A 23,023-nucleotide genomic window follows, 5' to 3' on the forward strand; every position below is an offset into this window, starting at 1 on the left:
TCCAACCCCGTTCCCCCTCACTCAGCTACCCCCTCATCACCCCTCTCCCACGGCCCCACCCCTGCTCTGACCTCCACTCCCACCCCACCCTACATTCCTCATACTGAAGCTCCCCCAACACTCCACACCTTTGACCTTACTACCATCGAGGAAGTCTCCAAGATCCTCTCTGATGCCCGCCTCACCACCTGCCCCCTCGACCCTATCCCCTCACAATTCCTATGACCTCCCTCCCCCTCCATCCTACGCTCCCTCACCCACATCTTTAATCTCTCCCTCTCCTCCGGCACTTTCCCCTCCCCACTGAAGCATGCACACATCACCCCCATACTTAAAAAGCCCTCCCTGGACCCCAATGACCCGAACAACCTCAGACCCATCTCCCTGCTCCCACTTACATCTAAACTCCTTGAGCGCCTCGTCTACACCCGCCTATGCTCTCACCTCAACGACAACAACCTCCTTGATCCCCTACAGTCTGGCTTCCGCCCCCTACACTCCACCGAAACCGCCTTACTCAAACTCTCCAACGACCTTCTAAACACCAAAGCTAATGGCCACTATTCAGTGCTCCTACTCCTTGACCTCTCTGCGGCCTTCGACACAGTTGACCACCCCCTCCTCCTCAAAATACTACACTCCCTCGGCCTCAGAGATTCTGCTCTCTCCTGGCTCTCATCCTACCTGTCACAACGCTCTTTCAGCGTTACCTATAATGCTACCACCTCCCCCTCACTCCCCCTCTCTGTTGGGGTCCCTCAAGGCTCTGTCCTTGGGCCCCTTCTCTTCTCCATCTACACCTCCTCCCTTGGCCAACGTATACACTCTTACGGCTTCAACTACCACCTCTATGCCGACGACACACAAATCTATCTCTCAACCCCCCACCTCACCCCCTCGGTCTCTGCCCAAATCACACACCTACTGAGCGACATATCAGATTGGATGTCGCTCCACTTCCTTAAACTGAATCTCTCCAAAACCGAGCTCCTTGTCTTCCCCCCAGCCCGAACCCCACCCCCCATTGACTTCTACATCACATCCAACAACGCCAATATCAAACCCGCTCTGCAGGCCAGAGTACTTGGTGTCATTCTGGACTCCAACCTATCCTTCCAGCCCCAAGTCCAATCTTTAACAAACTCGTGCAGACTCCACCTCCGCAACATTGCCAAAATCCGCACGTTCCTAACCCCAGAAACCACTAAACAGCTCATCCACTCCCTCATCATATCACGACTCGACTACTGCAACTCCCTCCTCACTGGCCTGCCTCGCCGCTGGCTATCCCCGCTTCAGTCGATCCTGAATACGGCTGCCAGACTCATTCACCTTTCCAACCGCTCCATTTCCGCCACCCCCCTCTGCCAATCCCTCCACTGGCTTCCGATTGCACAACGGATCAAATTTAAAATCCTAACACTGACGTACAAAGCTGTCCACCATACTGCCCCAAACTACATCACTGACCTAATATACAAGTACCGCCCAGCACGCACACTCCGCTCCTCACAAGACCTCCTTCTCTCTAGTTCCCTGGTCTCCTCCTCCCATGCCCGCCTCCAGGACTTCTCCAGGGTGTCACCCATCCTCTGGAACTCCCTGCCCCAACCCATCAGATTATCACCTACTCTCCTCTCCTTTAGGCGCACCCTGAAAACCCATCTCTTCAGGGAAGCCTACCACGCCCCCTGCTAACTTGCCGACCTCCTCCACTCTTCCTACCACTCCATCCCCCACAGCTATCTCCTCCTGTACCACTATCCCCTCCCTTCTAGATTGTAAGCTCGAAAGAGCAGGGCCCTCGATCCCCTCATCTTTTGCATTGTATTGGTATTGTTCTGTCACATGTTCTGTCCCCCTTTGTAATGTACAGCGCTGAGTGAACTATTGGCGCTTTATAAATACTGTATAATAATAATAATAATAATAATGAGCACCTGCTTGGCGTAACTGGTAATCTAGCTTTAATCCTAAAAAATCTTTGACTGTGCAAGTATATAAGTGTAAGAATTGATGCTGGTTTGAAGCCAAAGGGTAGTCACACCAAATATTGATTTGATTTAGCTTTTTCTTCTGTTTGCTCACTTTGCATTTTGTACATTGATAAAAATAGAAAATTAAAATATATACTTTCAAAGGCATTCTTATTTTACAGCATTTCTTTGCACTTGCCTAAAACGATTGCACAGTATTGTATGCATAAACAATGGTATTAAATCACTGTTAATCAAAATGTAATATAAGCCAAGGACTAGACAGTTATGAGACCACCAGGATATAGAGGTAGAAATATGTATTTGAGTATTAGGAGAAATTCTCTAAAACTGGGTATACACTTTGAATTTTTTACATTCAACAAGCGGGTTTAAATGAAAAAAACCTCACAGATCCGTGCATCAACACAAGCGATGTGGATGCAGGTATCTCCCCCATTTCGCTACTGTATTCTAACAGCGGGGAGATCAGAATGCACTGATCAGCGCTGCAGCCACTGGCTACAAGCACTGATAGAATGCTGGATTTACAGCCTGACCATTCGACAGAAGCCAATTGTTAGATCAGCTTCTGTTGAACAGACAATGGTACACACAGTCAAAAAATGTTCCTGCTGAACTGGCTGACTTCCGGTACGTGAATACCCAGCTTACATCTAAAAAAAAAATCAAACATATATTGTTTCTGAAAGTGTCTGACTGGCCTGTAGACTATGTATATCATATATATTTTTAGTATTTTCCCAGTTGCCAAGTGCAGTAAATATGTTCAGGGTAGTATAAGACTCTTTTGGGAATATTTTGGCTGGACTGCTACCCAGCTGTATATTGGAACACAGCATGAGGTTGAAATGACATATGACACATTAATATAAATGTTACCATAAGCAAATTGAAAAAAAATCAATCTACTAAATGTAACACCAGTTGTGCAAATGCAAAATGTCCAAAATGTTAAGTCAATATGATGGATCAAATAAAACAGATTTGCTCATTTTGTCAAGATCTTATCAGCATGCAGTAAACAAATTAAAGAAGCACATGCAACTAAGGAAAAAAAAAGACTTTTCATGTAAATGAAAAGTAATTAAGAATGCTTAACACTATCCAAATATCAAACAACCAATCAAAATGGTACTTTATGCCACCTGCTTACTAACTATGCGTAGATTCTTTGTGCAGTTACTGGCCATATGGCAATATATCTATTAGGTAGCAGTTCACAAAGTTTTTCCTTACTATTAAAATCCAGCAAGTTAATCATCCATCTGCAGGCAATCATCAATTCTATTAAGCCTTATGGTCTTGTTAGATTTTCAAATATTTCAAAAATAGTTTATTTTGGTACTTCAGAGCGACATCATTTAAAAGCGTATAAACATTCTCATAGGTTATTGATTCTTAGCAATAAGTAAAGATCACTGTTCATTAATGCTTATCTATGGTCAAAATTTAAATTCATATAATTACTTCTACATAGTATTTCAATTATTTCTAGCCTACATCTATACATTTGAACAATATTGAAGTTTGTAAACTTACTTTATTTGGAAACACACATTCATTTCCTTGAATTCTCTGTCATGTGAGTAGGCACTGCTGTGGCACGCATTTCACAGAGCCTGTCTTCTAATATACAGAGGTGCTGCGAGGAGGAATTTCAAAAGATGGAGTAGGTGTAGGCATCGATGCTTGCAGGCAGCAAGGTACCATGGGATGTGTAGTACATAGAAATGTAAAGTAAGCAGCAGAGTACAAGCTGCAGGGAATCCAGGAAGCTGTGGAAAGAGATGGCCAGCAGACAGGCAGCAATCACCACACAAAAGGACATTTTTCAAGTAACCTTTTATTGGATTGTCAAAATAATTATTGTGTGCATTGCTCTTACGTTGATGGTGTCATATAATTAAAATGTATGCTGTGACCAGAGAACTCCTTTAAAAGTGGAGTACATACAGTGCTTTCAGCATGCACACAATCAACGTATGTTATCTTACCATTATCTTGCTATGTTTCTTCATAAATGCTGGAATGTGCTGTACAGTTACAAAAATGTGTGCAAATTCAATAAGCAGTGTAGTCTATTAAGTACACTATTAATTCCAATAAACATAAAGCGCACAGTGCCACATCCCAACCAACAATACTGAATCCAGAAGGAACAAGCCTTCAAAAAATAGGGGACATTTTAGGCACTGTACTGAACAATAACCATAAATTAAATATAAATATAGTTTTTAATAAAGTCTGTTAAAAAGGGTGGACTAACTATATCACCAATTAGTACACAGATAATTTAAAACATATCCAACAGTTCACACAATTGAATTTGACGATTCCATGTCCGGCTAATAACGCCGCCGTGTTTCGCAGTTCACATCTGCTTCTTCAAAGGCTTTGCGGGGATCACATATATAAACTCATGCATAGCTTAACAGTACAGATAATATACATTTGTGCTCAAAAGTTTGCATACCCTGGCAGAAATTGTGACATTTTGGCATTGATATTGAAAATTTAAAAAGCCACAGATGTGGGACATTAACCTCTAACTGTCATTTTAACCCGTGTGTGTCACCTTGTGTGTCTGTACCAAGGCCAAACATTCCAGGGTATGTAAACTTTTGATCATGGCCATTTGGGTGATTTCTGTTATCATTATGATTTAAAAAGGAGCCAAACACCTATTTGATAATAAATGGCTTCATATGATCTCCATCCTTCAATAAAAGAACATTTTATGGCATGATCAGTCATATTTTCAATATCAATGCCAAAATGTCACAATTTCTGCCAGGGTATGCAAATGTTTGAGCACAACTGTATATACAGTTGCAAGAAAAAGTATGTGAACCCCTTGGGATTACGTTGAGTTTTGCATGAATTGGGCATAAAATGTGCTCTGAATGTCATCTAAGTCACAGCAATAGAAGAACACAGTCTGCTGAACATAATACTACACAAACATTAGATGTTGCCATGGTTTAATTGCACATAACATGTAAACATTCACAGTGCAGGGAGGAAAAAGTATGTGAGGCCCTAGCTTAATGACTTCTCCCCGAGCTAATTGGAGCCAGGAGTGAGCCAACCTTGACTCCAATCAGTGTGATGATATTGGATGTGTTGCTGACAGCTGTCCTGCTGTCTGTTTTGGGCTGTCCTGCTGTCTGTTTTGGGCTTACTGGTTTCAAGAAGCACTGTCTGATGTGAACCATGCCTCGCAGAAAAAGAGCTCTCAGAAGACCTACGATCAAGAATTGTTGACTTGCATGAAGCTGGAAAGGGTTACAAAAGTATCTCCAAAAGCCTTGATGTTCATGTGTCCACGGTAAGACAGACTGTCTACAAATGGAGAAAGTTTAGCACTGTTGCTACTCTCCCTAGGCGTGGTCGTCCTGTAAAAATGACTGCAAGAGCACAGCGCAGAATGCTGCATGAGGTAAAGAAGAATCCCAGAGTGTCAGCTAAAGACCTACAGAAATCTCTGGCACATGCTAACATTTTTGTTGACACATCTACAATAAGGAAAACATTAAACAAGAATGGAGTACATGGGAGGACACCACGGAGGAAGCCATTGCTGTCGAAAAAGAATATTGCAGCACGTTTGAAGTTTGCAAAAGAGCACCTGGATGTTCCACAGCATTACTGGCAAAATATACTGTGGACAGATGAAACCAAGATTGAGTTGTTTGGGAAGAACACACAACACTATGTGTGGAGAAAAAAAGGCACAGCACACCAACATCAAAACCTCATCCCCACTGTAAAACATGGCAGAGGGAGCATCATGGTTTGGCACTGCTTTGCTGCCTCAGGGCCTGGACGGATTGTCGTCATTGATGGGAAAATGAATTCCAGAGTTTATCAAGACATTTTGCAGGAAAACATACGACCATCTGTCCGCCAACTGAAGCTCCGCAGAGGATGGGTGATGCAACAGGACAATGACCCAAAGCATACAAGTAATTCAACAAAACAATGGCTGCAACAGCACAGAATACGCCTTCTGGTGTGGCCCAGTCAGAGTCCTGACCTCAACCCAATTGAAATGCTGTGGCATGACCTTAAGAGAGCGATACACACCAGACATCCCAAGAATATTGCTACACTGAAACAGTTTTGTGAAGAGGAGTGGTCCAAAATTACTCCAGATCGTTGTGCAGGTCTGATCTGCAACTACAGGAATTGTTTGGTTGAGGTTATTGCTGCCAAAGGAGGGTCAACCAGTTATTAAGTCCAAAGGTTCACATACTTTTTCCTCTCTGCACCGTGAATGTTTACATGTTATGTGCAATTAAACCATGGCAACATCTAAGTTTTGTGTAGTATTATGTTCAGCAGACTGTGTTCTTCTATTGTTGTGACTTAGATGACGTTCAGAGCACATTTTATGCCCAATTCATGCAAAACTCCACGTTAACCCAAGGGGTTCACATACTTTTTCTTGCAACTGTATGTATCAGGAGGAGACGTCTTATCATATACCCATCAATCCACCCCCACTGCAGGGGGGGGGGGGTAGGAGGAAAAGACTGAGCCGGACACTGGTCCAAACAGAGGAGAGGAGGGGACAAAGACCACCTACAACTGCCAAAAATTGGTTGCAATACAACAATGAAGAAGACTGTGTCATCTAGAAATAAGTAAGAATTAGACCAAATATAAAAACATTTTGTCCTGGCCATAGTATACCCATATATATCTAATAATATGTACTAAATGCCTTTAATAGGAGGTGGTAATGATAAAGATATACATATTATTCCAAGCGAAAGTCCCCCAATGGACTAAACACATCACTCAAATCAACATCATAAACATATGTATTGCATGTGGGGTGTACAACACCATTACTCCTCCAAAGGGGAGCCACCTAAAAATCACTTGCCCCACTTGTATATACCACCAACCTCCAGGCCAAAAAAATGGACAATAAATATAATTACCAAAACACTCAGATAATGATGATAGAGGCAATATAGCCTAGCTCCTCATGGCCAACAACAGTCGGTCCATCAAACAATGCAATAGCCCACTGATCACGTCTCATCCCGCCATTGCCTCTCCCCTATATTATCCCACAGGGGATGCCCTGCCTGATATCCGGTGTCCTGCTGCCGCAGGTGCCAGGCTACCATGCATGCACCTGCCCAAATCCATTGCATAACAAGGCCGGCACTGAATGAATACCGCCCAATGATGCCACATCATAGGGCAAAATGGAGACCCACTTCCCCGAACCAGCAGATCAAAATCAAATAACAATAATAATTACAGAATAACACACAAAAGAAGAGTGTTTACAAAAATGGCTTAAACACAAGTGAGGTGTTTAGCCCTGGAGGGTGAGTGGCCCTTAGTTTGTAAATCCATTGGGCCTCTCGTTGTAAAATCTGGTTATCAAAGTCACCCCCTCTAGGGTCCATATAAATTCTATCCAGGGCAAAAAATGAGATGACATTCTGGTCATATCCATGCCTTAATCCAACATGTTTTCCGCAATTGGGGTATATAGTAAACCCACATCTATGTATTAAAGGTAATTCTGAATCTTATAACGTGCACCAGTACGTTGTCAAAGGGGTCATTTCTGGATCTGGAGTGTCCCTGTATTCTGTGATCTTGGAGCTTGATGGGTATATGAGCAGAGTGTGAACCTAGTGTGAGCAGTATCATTCCATGTGTCCACATTGTGCTTGAGGACCCCCGCAGCCCTAGACCAGACCCAGATGACCCCTTTATGGATGTGTCCTTAATGCACATGTATTATGTGCTTCTGGTAAATGCATAGTGTTACTGGTTTTCATCACCTGGAGTCACCTAGCACAGAGCATGGATCACCTTAATATCTGGAGCATTGATGCATTTGACCGAATTAACTTTCCACAAGTTGTCACCATATTTCTGGTTCCATATCTTAAACATCAATATAGGACGTTATTCTCACTTTATCACCATTGCGCCTCATTAGCGCTCACTGGATATTTGTTTACCATTTTGTACAATAATTTTACTGTACTACCCTTGTGATTACAGTAGTTAGCGCCGCATATTTATTTATCATATACTGTCTTATAGAAGTGCAGAGGTTTACCTTTTTATGCTGGCTGCTGATGTTGTTTTATGCGCTCGCAATCACCCCTCCTTTTTTATTGTGTATCTTGATATTAATTGTGGGCTTAGGCCTCATGTACATGGGTAGCCAAGCCTGTACAGCATTGTTCCCCACTTCAGCTAAATTGCTATATAAGCCTGGGAGACAGACGTGAATTGAGAGATCGTGAGGAAGATTAGACCTCATGGACCACTCGGTTACACTAAGGAATTCTTAATATGACTCTTGTGGATGGTAACTACAAGGTCCTTTTTTTGATAGCCACAGCTTGGCCTGTCCCCGCCCCCTGCTTTCTCCTCATCAGCTTACTGGCTGTGATTGACAACAGTGGAGCCAATGTCTTCAGCTGCTGTGTCTCAGCCAATGAGGAGAGAGAGATCCGGGACAGCCGAGGCTCCCGTGCACACTGCTGGATCGAGAGAGCGCCCAGGTGAATATTATGGAGGGCTGTGGGTGGAGCAGCACACAAAATGTTTTTTATCTTCATGCATAGAGTGCATGAAGATGAAAAAATATCAGCCTTTACAACCACTTTAGCATGAGTTGCTTTAACCTCCCTGGCGGTCTAACTAATCAATATTTTTGAATGTTAACTTAAAGCAGTACATTGTTTTGCATGGAAATGTGTTGTTTTATATTGTAGGCCTGTAATTCTTAGGAATAACTCACTTAAATCTGTCCAAACAAGAGTCTAGTAAACATCCCGGGTATGATAAAGTTTGAAATGTGAAATCATAAATTATAATATAATAAATAATTATAAAAAATAATATATTAATAAATGTAATTCAATAATGTAATTAAACCAAAAACACTGAAATTTGAAATAGAGCACCAAGTTCACACATCACTGAGTTCAGTTGCAGAATCGTCGCTGTCGTCACTTTCAGTGTCTGATGACGAATTTCCCCATGAATCACTATTGCTCAGTTCTGCAAGTGATTCTAATTCACTATCATTGTTTTCTAGCTGGTCTAAAACTGCTTTTGTCCTAAAGGGACGCTTTTTGGATGCCATGGACGTTCTCAAGTTCCAGGCAGATAGAATGGCAAATGTGCAGGCAGGGCACTGGGCAAAGCACTAGGGACAAAATTTAGGTCAAATGCTTTGATACAGTAATGTAATCCTAACAGATTACAATGTATTGTGTGTATGTCATATTTTTACTTTTTTTAATTTCCCACCGGTTCCGCCCCCCTGCGTACCGACGCTTGCAGGGAACGGAACCCGGAAAACGAATGCGGGCATCGGCTGGAGGATATAGCGGGAGGACATCGCAGGATCACAGGACATGTTAAGGATCGCAGGAGAAGCATTGCAGTATAATTCCGAGTGTGGCTCGGTGTTACCGCTTTTGGTACTGTAAATTAACCCCGAGCCACACTCGGGATTACCGCCAGGGAAGTTAAGTAAGCCCATTCATTTTGAATAGGCTGCCAATGCACAGGAACAGACCGAAAAATAGTTATGCAGCATTTTCTGTGATGCAGCACACCACAATACTGCAATACTGTGCATTATAGTGTGCCACAACACATGTCAGAACTGTATTTTCCTAGTGTAGTGGAGTGATAATCAAAATGAATGCTAACATAAAGGGGTTGATTTACTAAAGGCAAATATACTGTGCATTAGTAAATCAACCCCAATTTGTGTTAATGTGAACTGCAATAACATGCTTATTAACACACATGGTACCACAATGCACCCCATCACAAAGCTGTGTTTTATTCTTTAATGACTTGTACTGAATATTATTCAATGACTGCTCTAGTTGTGATTGAAGGATAGAAGACAAGCTAACCATGTACTTTTTGGGAACCTCTAACATTGAAACTATAGGATAAACTGATAAATGTCTTGAATGAAAGGGTTGAAATTAAAGGTTTTGTATGTATTTGATGACAAAAATGGAAAAAAGCATTGGTTTCTATTTCTTTGTGTGCACAAAACATTAATACATGTCGTGAATACATTTATTCTTCAGAAATGCAGATTAATGGTCCCAAATGATACCTTGTGTCTTTAATGTAAACCAATGGGAGGGATGATCCACTGTGAGTCCAGTATTCCTGCAATTATGAAACATGCTTTATTCCAATAGGTATTCGTGAAATGAATTGGAGTAATTAAAACCAATTTAGCCATGTAAATTAGTTTAATTAAGAGAAAACATACACTGTGAAAACTTCAGAGGAAAATGCAGTTCCTTACGGATCTTTAGGTTTTGTTAGCTTAATGCTGCACAAGAGGTGAATTAAAATCCCATAACAAATAAATAATTAAAAGATTAAAACACAAAGGGCACATATCTTTTTAATGTTAAATGTTTAATATTTTAATTGTTATCTGCTTCTGTGGAATATTTTATTACGCATTCAAATTAAGCAGAACCACTGCTAACTTGTTGCTATAGACGATAGTTGTAAACAGGTCATACACATGTATATCCTATAGAAATAATCAGCAAATGTATTTTAAGTAAAGATAGTGTATAAATGAAATTATTGCCTGAAATCTGATGGTAAACTGAAAACATGATTCCAGGGAAGGAAGCGGGTTCCTGAGCCCACATAAAGTATGTTGAATGACACAGGGTCTAATTTAACTTGGAACAGGAGTGGAACTGTATCCTTGAGTGGTTGAACCCGTTGGGGATAGCACCAAAGAAGAGGTAAATATAGCCAGGGCTGGATTTTTTATTTTTAACTGCTGCTATGGAATAAAATTTTTATCTTTTTGCCCAAGCCAGGGCATGGGTTTAAGGCCATAGGAGAGAATTAATTCACTTCTTAGTGATGATGAGAATGTATTGTTCCCAAGAACACAATTAACACAATGTTTATGCCTATGACTTTGCCATTTCAAATTCTGTTGAGAGGATCTGCAGAGATGTTGCCACCTAGGGTTACCTTGGGAGTACTTCACTCCATATAAGTTCACATTCAACATTTACTTCAAGTGGTATTGCACTTTCAGGGCAGAGGCTACAAGGCACCCTTACAGAAGGACCACATCCTCTTCTCCATCTTCTCAATTGCTGACATTGTTTTTTCCTACCTGTCCTAACACATGACTCTGAAGCATTGAAAGAATTTATCACCAAGCAAGTACTTGAACTCCACCAGCTTTTCTCACAACTTCACTCTGCTGTTCTTTAATTATATTCTGCCCTTGGGCATACAGGGAAGCTAGTATACTTCATCTCGCAAGGCCGTGCACACTGTTACTCCAGGCTTGGTCTCTAGGTGGGTCCTGTACCACAGTGGGCTCCAATATTGAGACCCTGCCACTAAATGGGAAATATGAAGTACTAACTGCTCCCTCACTAATAGGAACTCCATCACCTGCCACTGTCACCACTTCCACTGTCAGCTGGCTACTTCTCCTTTTGGTACTCTTTAAATCCACATTTGTATATAACTTCAATGGTGAAGTAAGTTACACTTGTTACTGTACAACCAACCTTTCTTTATAACCTGGAGGGTTAAATATAGCTTCACTCCCACTTCCCAGATTTTGTAAAATGACATTAATACACATTGCTATAACACATTTAACACATTGATCACTTCTTACTGAGTAAAGGACACAGACAACTTCTCCTTTGAATTTAGTCTTTATTTACTGATCAATTATACTTGTGGAAAGAACATAACAATGCAGAACATTATTGTTACATACATAGCTGCACAATGCATTCAGTTGGCTGTGCATAGATTGTCTATGTGGTGCTGCCCATGCCTTTAGGTTAAAGAAGTCCATGCACCATAACAACCAATGCTGCTCTACAGCCTGGTTGCAACCAATGACAAAGCCCTGTGTAAATGTAATGTAAATTAAAAGGCTGAATTGATTCTGTTTTGCAATAGTTCCTGTAAACATTAGAAAAGCAAAGGGCTACTTTAACCACTTGCCCTCCTGAGGATTTACCTCCCTTCCTGACCAGGCCATTTTTTGCGTTACGGTGCTGTGCTACTTTAAATGACAATTGCACGGTCATGCAACGTTGCACCCAAATTAAATTTGGTTCCTTTTTTCCCACGAATTGAGCTTTCTTTTGGTGGTATTTGATCGCCTGTGAGTTTTTTATTTTTTGCGCTATAAAAAAAAAAGACCGACAGTTTTGAGAGAAAAACAAAATGTTTTACTTTTTGCTATTACATTTTGTCATAAATTTAGGCCAAAAAGTATTCTGCTATATGTCTTTGCTAAAAAAAATTCCAATATGTGTAAATTAATTGGTTTACTTGAAAGTTTATAGTGTTTACAAATGGCAGTATATATACTGGAATTTTTATTTTTACTACTAATGGCAGCGATCAATGACTTATAGCGGAACTACGGGACTGCGGGACTGTGGCGGGCATTCTGACATTGGGGGGGAACTGACTTAGTGTCACTGGCATCCCGAGTGACACCAATAAAGTGATCAGTGCTACAAAAAACACTGACACTGTACTAACGGCACTGGGCAGGAAGGGGTTAACATGAGGGTCTATCAAAGGGTTAACTGTGTGCTGGGTGTGTTTTACTATGGGGCCCTGTGTTTGTGCTTTACTGTAAGCACACTTCTTGTATGGGTGTGCTGTGCACATCCATGCAAAGCAGTGTGTAGGAGCTGACATGGAGGAGAACTGTTTTGTTTACAAGATCCTCGGCAATTACTGAGCAGGACACGGTGATTGACAGCCACAGCTGCGAATACCTGGAAATGCAAAATCACATATATATATGTGATTTTGTGCACCCGTGCCACCCTGTAGCGGTATTTCTGCTATAGGGCGGTCGGGAAGTGGTTAAGGTTATTTTAGTCACTGGTTTACACCATGCTTTTTTCTCTATTAAGGTTTTCTTTATTAAGATTTTATTAAAGAAACTATAAAATATGAAAACACTTTGGCGTTTCTTCATAAAGGAATTGGCCATATTAAAGAATAAATATATTCTCACAATAGATTGCGGGGATAACCTTCCAATGTTACATTATTAAAGATTAAGGCACATTATTAAAGAAAACCACACTTCATATTGGTACTTTTTTTCCCTTTTTATTTGGTCATTATGTACCTTGTAAATTTACAGATTGAGACAAGATTTGTTTGTTCTTGATTTATTGTTTTATTAATTTTAAGAGCTGATACACATTCCAGTATGTAACCATATTGTACTGAGACATATTCTTCTATACTTTGCTCATTTCTGTAATAAAAAAAAGAAAACACACAAAAACAGTACTTTGAAATAAAATAGATTTTAATTAATAGAGTAACTAATTATATTAGTTTGCTTTTATGGGTACTTTTCATTGTTATTTCATGCTTATGAATGATATCTTAGCAAAACATTGCACAACAAAGAATTGATTAATACTGTACATGTAACTTGCTACATTGCTGAACAGGTTTCATGTATAATTCAGTCTTCTTAAACCGTCTTAGCCATATATGTTAAATTATTTTTCAGTTATCTGCACATCAGTTATTACATGTAAGGGTGAGATCAGCACTGGTTTATTTATTTACACTGGTGGTAATTGCATCACCATTTACATAATAGCATACATAATGCACATTTGTAAACGTAAAGACAAGAGAAAGTATTCCGGACTGCACCACAGATAAATAAAAAAACATAAAGGGACCTATCCTCAAACAGAAGCTGCTATCCAATTATGATGTGAACTAGCATAAATAAAATAGTAAGCAAACAAAACAGCGCTACCCAAAGCTAAAAACGAAAAAATTCTTACTCGGAACTTGGATGTGACGTCACCACGCACAGCTGTGGTTTGACTCAGGGCTTGGAGATCATGGCCAGAGACAACCTGGCGTAGTTAATTGATGTTTTTATGCAATAAAAAGTTGGTTTTATGCTATGGGAGCACTCCCCTCTTTTTTCTTCCTCATCTACAGTCATGGCCGAAATTGTTGGCACCCTTGATATTTTTTCTGAAAATCAAGTATTTCACACAAAAAAGGTATTGCATTAACACATGTTTTGCTATACACATGTTTATTCCCTTTGTATGTATTGGAACAAATATAAAACAGAGGCAGAAAAGCAAATATGACATAATGTCACACAAAACCCCAAAAATGGGCTGGACAAAAGTATTGGCACCCTTAACTTAATATTTGGTTGCACACCCTTTGGAAAACATAACTGAAATCAGTCGCTTCCTATAACCATCAATAAGCTTCTGACACCTCTCACCCGGAATTTTGGACCACTCTTCCTTTGCAAACAGCTCCAGGTCTCTCTTATTGGAAGGACACCTTTTCCCAACAGCAATTTTAAGATCTCTCCACAGGTGTTCAATGGGATTTAGATCTGGGCTCATTGCTGGCCACTTCAGAACTCTCCAGCGCTTCTTTGCCATCCATTTCTGAGTGCTTTTTGACGTATGTTTGGGGTCATTGTCCTGCTGGAAGACCCAGGATCTTGGACGCAAACCCAGCTTTCTGACACTGGGCCCTACAGTGCGACCCAAAATCCTTTGGTAATCCTCAGATTTCATGATGCCTTGCACACAGTCAAGGCACCCAGTGCCAGAGGCAGCAAAACAACCCCAAAACATCATTGAACCTTCACCATATTTTACCGTAGGTACTGTGTTTTGTTCTTTGTAGGCCTCATTCCGTTTTCGGTAAACAGTAGAATGATGTGCTTTACCGAAAAGCTCTATCTTGGTCTCATCTGTCCACAAGACGTTTTCCCAGAAGGCTTTTGGCTTACTCAAGTACATTTTGGCAAACTGTAGTCTTGCTTTTTTATGTCTCTGTGTCAGCAGTGGGGTCCTCCTGGGTCTCCTGCCATAGCGTTTCATTTCATTTAAATGTCGACGGATAGTTCGCGCTGACACTGATGCTCCCTGAGCCTGCAGGACAGCTTGAATGTCTTTGGAACATGTTTGGGGCTGCTTATCCACCATCCGGACTATTCTGCGTTGCAATCTTTCATCAATTTTCCTCATCCGTCCACGACCAGGGAGATTAGCTACAGTGCCATGGGTTGCAAACTTCTTGATAATGTTGCGCACTGTGGACAAAGGCAAATCTAGTTCTCTGGAGATGGACTTGTAACCTTGAGATTGTTGATATTTTGCCACAATTTTGGTTCTCAGGTCCTCAGACAGTTCTCGTCTCCTCTTTCTGTTGTCCATGCTTAGTGTGGCACAGACAGACACACAATGCAAAGGTTAAGTGAACGTCTCTCCTTTTTATCTGCTTTCAGGTGTGATTTCTATATTGCCCACACCTGTTACTTGCCCCAGGTGAGTTTACAGGAGCATCACATGCTTGTAACATTCTTATTTATCCGCAGTTGTGAAAGGGTGCCAATACTTTTGTCCAGCCCATTTTTGGAGGTTTGTGTGACATTATGTCGAATTTGCTTTCTTTCCTCCCTTTTTTTGTTTTGTCCCAATACACACAAAGGGAATAAACATGTGTATAGCAAAACATGTGTTAATGCAATACGTTTCGTGAGAAATACATGATTTCCTGGAGAAATATCAAGGGTGCCAACAATTTCGGCCATGACTGTATGTGACTGTGAGTTAAGTGATTAATCTTTTCTGAGAAGCCCTGTGGGAAAAGGATCCTGAGGCTGCAGACCGTTACTCCCAGAGCATCATATGCTATTTACTGGTTCATGATTCTACCAGCACGGGGCTCTGGTGAGTTTATTTAGTTTATTTGGTGGTGAAAGAGCACAATATTCATGAACACTAAGAAGATTTGTTCTGTACATGGATTAATTTATTACAAGGTGGACATTTTATTATTATTATTATTATACAGTATTTATAAAGCGCCAATAGTTCGCTCAGCGCTGTACATTACAAAGGGAGACAGAACATGTGACAGAACAATACCAATACAATGCAAAACATGAGGGGATCAAGGGCCCTGCTCTTTCGAGCTTACAATCTGGGAGGGAGGGGGTGGTGGTACAGGAGGAGATAGCTGTGGGGGATGGAGTGGTAGGAAGAGTGGAGGAGGGAGGCAAGTTAGCAGGGGGTGGGGTAGGCTTCCCTGAAGAGATGGGTTTTCAGGGTGCGCCTAAAGGAGAGGAGAGTAGGTGATAATCTGATGGGTTGGGGCAGGGAGTTCCAGAGGATGGGTGACACCCTGGAGAAGTCCTGGAGGCGGGCATGGGAGGAGGAGACCAGGGAACTAGAGAGAAGGAGGTCTTGTGAGGAGCGGAGTGTGCGTGCTGGGTGGTACTTGGATATTAGGTCAGTGATGTAGTTCGGGGCAGTATGGTGGACAGCTTTGTACGTCAGTGTTAGGATTTTGAATTTGATCCGTTGCGCAATCGGAAGCCAGTGGAGGGATTGGCAGAGGGGGGTGGCGGAGACAGAGCGGTTGGAAAGGTGAATGAGTCTGGCAGCCGTGTTCAGGATGGACTGAAGAGGGGATAGCCAGCGGCGAGGCAGGCCAGTGAGGAGGGAGTTGCAGTAGTCGAGTCGTGATATGATGAGGGAGTGGATGAGCTGTTTAGTGGTTTCTGGGGTTAGGAACGTGCGGATTTTGGCGATGTTGCGGAGGTGGAGTCTGCACGAGTTTGTTAAAGATTGGACTTGGGGCTGGAAGGATAGGTTGGAGTCCAGAATGACACCCAGTACTCTGGCCTGCAGGGCGGGTTTGATGGTAGCGTTGTTGGATGTGACGGAGAAATCAATGGGGGGTGGTGTCCGGGCTGGGGGGAAGACAAGAAACTCGGTTTTGGAGAGGTTCAATTTAAGGAAGTGGAGCGACATCCAGTCTGATATGTCGCTCAGTAGGTGTGTGATTCGGGCTGAGACCAAGGGGGTGAGGTGGGGGGTTGAGAGATAGATTTGTGTGTCGTCGGCATAGAGGTGGTAGTTGAAGCCGTGAGAGTGTATGAGTTGGCCAAGGGAGGAGGTATAGATGGAGAAGAGAAGGGGCCCGAGGACAGAGCCTTGAGGGACCCCAACAGAGAGGGGGAGTGAGGGGGAGGTGGTAGCATTATAGGTAACGCTGAAAGAGCGTTGTGACAGGTAGGATGAGATCCAGGAGAGAGCAGAATCTCTGAGGCCGAGGGAGTGTAGTTTTTTGAGGAGGAGGGGGTGGTCGACTGTGTCGAAGGCCGCAGAGAGGTCAAGGAGTAGGAGCACTGAATAGTGTCCATTAGCTTTGGCGGTTAGCAGGTCGTTGGAGAGTTTGAGTAAGGCAGTTTCGGTGGAGTGTAGGGGACGGAAGCCGGACTGTAGGGGATCGAGGAGGTTGTTGTCGTTGAGGTGAGAGCATAGGCGGGTGTAGACTAGGCGCTCGAGGAGTTTAGATGTAAATGGGAGCAGGGAGATGGGTCTGAGGTTGTTCGGGTCATTGGGGTCCAGGGAGGGCTTTTTAAGTATGGGGGTGATGTGTGCATTTTTCAGAGGGGAGGGGAAAGTGCCTGAGGAGAGGGAGAGATTGAAGATGTGGGTGAGGGAGCGTTTTATGTTTATGATGAACATTTCAGATAGGTGGGATATATGGAGTAATATTGTTTATAAGATATTACACATTATTGGTTGATCACTATATGAGACCTATATGTTTGCACATTGCATATGGCACTTTATTATTGTATTTTGTATGGTATTTTTGGATTATTTTTTTTTTTTGCACTATTTGCACAGAGCACTTTAATATTTATATGTCTATACTTATTTTGAGTAAGTGTTTTAGTTTTTAGCTTTGGGTAGTGCTGTTCTATTTGCACACTACAAATGTAAAAGTACTCTAAACCACACTTATGCTGAATTGTTCTGGTGTTTAATGTAATAACATGGAGAATAGTTTTCACCAAATTAGAAAAAAAAGGTAATCTTTAAAGTTAATTAAGGGATGTGCTAGACTGGGCCCTTTAGCCTGGGAAGGTTGTAAGGCATGAAATATGTTTGCAGTTAAAAAAACATCAATATCAAGAACATCCAACAAAACATACAGCATTGTTGTAGGCAGAACTGTAGCAGTAGCAAAACCTTGCATATTTAATTTACCAGCAGCAGCATAACCATAAGTTCACATTTATGCCAATGTGTGTTAGATAAAAAAATTGAAAAACTACATGATTTTCAGATGTGAAAGTGACAACATGTGTTGAAAGTGGAAGTGATATAACATTCTTTTGCTTTTGCTGTGTAATGAGACACCTAGCTAACAGGTAGGAAGCCTCACTTTTGACATTCACTGCATGCGCTGCTAGTAATTACGGAGTCAATTCAGAACTTACTGAGCTTCAAGGAACTGGTGCCTCCTTAGCTGGCATCTCTGTGACTGAAGGTGCCAATTTGTTTGCTGTGTTGTGAGGTACAGTGCCAAAGATTATAAATATATATACAGTTTCTGGGAATAAGCTGTCTGATAAGCATGGTCAACTGACTGAAAGAAATGGACATTGCACAGCATTGTGACCCGGAATAAGGAAACAACTGCTGCAAAAGTGACTGCAGAGCTCAATCTCAGTGCCATGAAGATTGCCCTATAAAGGGAACACCTATAATGTAAAGGCAGCATTCACAATGACCACCATTTTAAAGGGAGAATTTACATTGACAAACAATGCCTCACATACTGAATTGGGCACAACATCTTTTAATTTGTATTAGTATTTTAGATTTTTGCATTAATAATATTAGTAAGGTTTTATAATCCTGAGAATTAGTCTCAGTACCTACATTCCCTAGATAGGTGCTGTTACAGCTGAGTAAGTACTGCCTTGTAGATTGGAAACTCTCTGGGTCCCCAACTGTAATCACGTTATGATTAAGCAATGTTTAGCTTGAAATTATCAATGGTTCCAAATGGTCAATAATAGTCTTAAGCAGCGAGAATTACTAAATGTCCTAATCTTTGTTCTGGATGACTCTGTAGTTACTTTTGAACAGTCCAGCTTCCATTATTTCCACCTAATCTTAACTAGTTACAAAAGTTACCACAGTTACAGAAGTGCCGTCAAAGTAGTAAATCAGTTGTCTGTAAAACTTTTTTTGCAAATAATAATTGTTGTTTTACATTGCCCTAACCATCATAATTCTGAAATATAATAAATCTTGATACATTTCTCCAAGTTATAATGTAATCAAATTCAGTTCTTTAATTGTAATTTTTTTCCATAAAACTCTTTTAATTTAGTCTAATGTAATGGCTGTGTTAAATTGACTAATGAGCTTAGTACTGGTTTTATGACACAATCAAATATTCAAATGCATTAACTCATGTCAATCAGTTAATAAAATTAAGCAAGAAACATTTTTTTTTCTTCAATTTTGCATAAAGATCCTAACAAGAACTGCAAAGCACAGACTATTTGACATTGCTGTATTTACACATTTTACAGTAGTTTGGCAATAATGATTACATGTTTAGGCTGCTAATATTCCTTTGTGGTTGATGAATAGAAATACAGCCTGTGAAGCTGATATTAAACATAAAAGAATAATATAAATGTATTGAAAGTTTCTTAATAAGTTACAAATTAAAAGTCATACAGTAGAACTTTTGTCTTCTACTAATGCTATCTAACAATGAGCTCATCACTGTGCTGCTTTTCCTTTTACCATTCAATCACAGGTTTGGGTGGGCACAAGATAACCTGGGTTTATAGGTAATGGGTTGAAATATATTGACTATAAGACCAGGGGCGGACTGACAACTCATGGGACCCCCGGGCAATAGGGGATCATGGGGCCCCTGTGTCCTTGCCCAAACTCAAAAAAGCCCATGAAAAAGGTACCAGGGGCATCTCATGGGGCCCCCTACTGACCCAGGGCCCTCGGGCAGTGCCCGAGTTTCCAAATGGTTAGTCCGTCCCTGTATAAGACTGAGGATGTCTAGTGGCAGAAAATAGAGCTGTGGGTAAAATCTCTGTATTAATTTCTTACTGCACTGCTAGTATACTAATATATATATAGTTACATAGTTAGTCTGGCTGAAAAAAGACAAAAGTCCATCCAGTTTAACCATTAAAAAAAAAAAAGTTATAATCCTACACCCACAGTTGATCCAGAGGAAGGCAAAAAAAAAACCCAGCAAAGCACGATCCAATTTCCTCCTTCAGGGAAAAAAATTCCTTCCTGATCCCCCAAGAGGCAATCGGATATTCCCTGGATCAACTTTACCTATAAATGTTAGTATCCAGTTATATTCTGTGTATCCATGAAACAATCCAGGCCTTTTTTAAAGCAATCCACTGAGCTGGCCAGAACCAACTCTTGAGGGAGTCTATTCCACATTTTCACCACAGCTCTCACTGTATATATATACATACTTTCTACTTGTTAAAGGAAACAATCTAAAACATTGCACAGCTTTTATTGTGCCTACATTCCTCAGCCCAAGTTAATTGTCAGTCATAGTTTAACCTCCCTAACGGTATTCCCGAGTGTAGCTCGGGGTAAAATGTCTATACCAAAAGCGGTAACCCCGAGCTACACTTGGGCTTACCATGCAGCGCTGTATAGGGAGTCCCTGCAGCACTTACCTTGTCCTTCGCTCCAGCGATGTGTCCCCTGTAGTGTCACCGGCCATCTCCTCTGGCAGATGCCGGCATCCAGCTCCCATCCAGCTCCAACGTACATGCGCCGGCGGCGGCGGGAAATTTGAAAATTAAAAAAAAATGTCATTTTTTTTCAAAACGAATTTACATAGTAAAACATCTCTCTGTTTTGTCCCCTGTCTGCATTTTGAATGTTCTTTCTGCCTGGAAACTTAGAAAGGTCCATGGTGTCCAAAAAGTGTCCCTTTAGGTCAAAAGCGGGTTTAAACCAGCTAGAGAACAGCGATAGTAAATCAGAACCACTTGCAGAATTGAGTGATAATGATTTGTGGGGAAATTCGTCATCAGATACTGAAAATGATTTTGCGACTTTGCTCAGCAATGTGCGAACTTGGCGCTATATTTCAAATTTCAGTGATTTTGGTTTGATTATATTATTGAATTAAATGTAATATTATTATATTATTATTTTTTATGATTATTTATTAAATTATAATTTATGATTTTGTGTTTCAAATTTTATCCTACCCGGGATGTTTAATAGACTCTTGTTCAGACAGATTTCAGTGAGTTATTCCTAAATATTACAGCCTACAATAAAAAACTACATATTTCCATGCAGAATAATGGTACCGCTTTCAGCACAAAAAATCTGAAATAATCATACCGCTAGGGAGGTTAATAATCATGCTGAATTGTGAAGACACACCCATTTGCTGTTGTACCTTGTTGCTTCATGTGCCTTACATTTGTGTGGAGAAAGTTTATGAAATGTCATTCCTGTTTATTGGAGGAAGAAATGAAAGTTTATATATGTACTATATAATCTATCTAACAATAAACCATATTGTTTAAGAATTTTCTTTTTTCCATCCACTTCACAAGGGCAACTGATGATAACATATTTTTGTGTCCACTAAGATTTAATTGACATATATAATTCTGTATTCAATGAATCTGTAATTTACTCAACACACAGAACTCCTTTATGATATGACAATGCATGGGCACCCTGGTGTTTTTTTTTTTTTTCAGCAGGACGTTGATAAATGAGGTACTTAATGTTTAGCATTGGCTGAGGACAGCACAACTATTAAAAGTGTTAAGCGCTGTCCCCTCTGTAATTGACAGCTTGATACTGTTATCCCCTCATGCTTGTCATTGCATTATAATAATACCAGTGATTAGCAACCCAGCATCATTTCCCAGAAGATGCATAACCCACTGAGAGTATGAGACAGATTGTGTGATACTGGTGACACACATTTCTTTACTCTTAAATAGATACATTATTAAAATGTTAAATTCTATTTTGTTTCCTAGTTAAAAGGGGATATAAGATCTTGTTAACTGACCCCCACCAAGCATATGAAGAAAGGCACTTACTTTGCGGAAAGTGCAAATGGCCCTTAATCTTTAGCTAGAAAAATAAAACAGGAGGCAGTTCTTGTTGGCAGTGAAAAAAATGCTCCACAGTAAAAATAATTATTCTTCCGCACATTAAATGGTCATTGTGATAAAAAAATATGTCAATATAACAATGTATTCAGTTGACACAGAATAAAGAATGGTAAAACCGACTATACAGCGTTTTACTTATACTATATATTATATATACTTTAAGAGCTGCATAAATAGGTTTATGATAGAAATGCAAAGTTTAGCACATGTTTTGTTCCCATGCAATCCCTCTGCTTGGTCATGTTAGCTGGTATATCATTGTGAATAAATACAGGAAATACATGGAAAACATCAGTGCAGTCCTTATTGACCCTTGGAGAAACTTTCCTATGCAGCATGACAAAGCACTGCAATGCTCTGCATGCTTCAAATGAAAGTAATTAACAAGTCATTTTGCATATTCATTGAGAAGTCTCTCACAAAAAGCAATGGCCTCTGCATTATCTGTATGTAAGCAGCCATTCTCTGTAGAAGGGCAGTAGTAAGATATCTTGCCTGCAAAAATGATGATACTTTAACTAAATAGTAGTCACTGTAGTAACCAGATGCATGGTGCCTCCAAAGAACAAAGAGTAGTCCCCAGCACACCAAGGATTTACTGAATGTAAGTTTATTTTATCGTCATCAAGAAAACATTGCTACTCTTTGTAATTGGTGGGCAGTTATTCTATAAACTGACAGCCTGAACAACCTTTATCTAAAACTCGATATTTCACAGGTATTCTCCTGCTTTAAAAGGACCATTTTTATCCAGGATATGCTGATTTCAATACATTGGACTCAAAGTTATCTGTTTCAGTTTTAAGATCTCTTTCTATTGCACAAAAACTGATTGTTTCACGATGGGTATCCTTTCCTTCACCATCTGTAGATGAGTGGAAATCCAAAGTGAATAAATATATTTTGTTTGAGAAACATGTGTACCTCTCTT

The sequence above is a fragment of the Staurois parvus genome, unplaced genomic scaffold (genome assembly GCF_062004578.1).
Source record: "Staurois parvus isolate SC_StPar_1 unplaced genomic scaffold, SC_StPar_1.0 ptg000013l, whole genome shotgun sequence".
Taxonomy (NCBI): Eukaryota; Metazoa; Chordata; class Amphibia; order Anura; family Ranidae; genus Staurois; species Staurois parvus.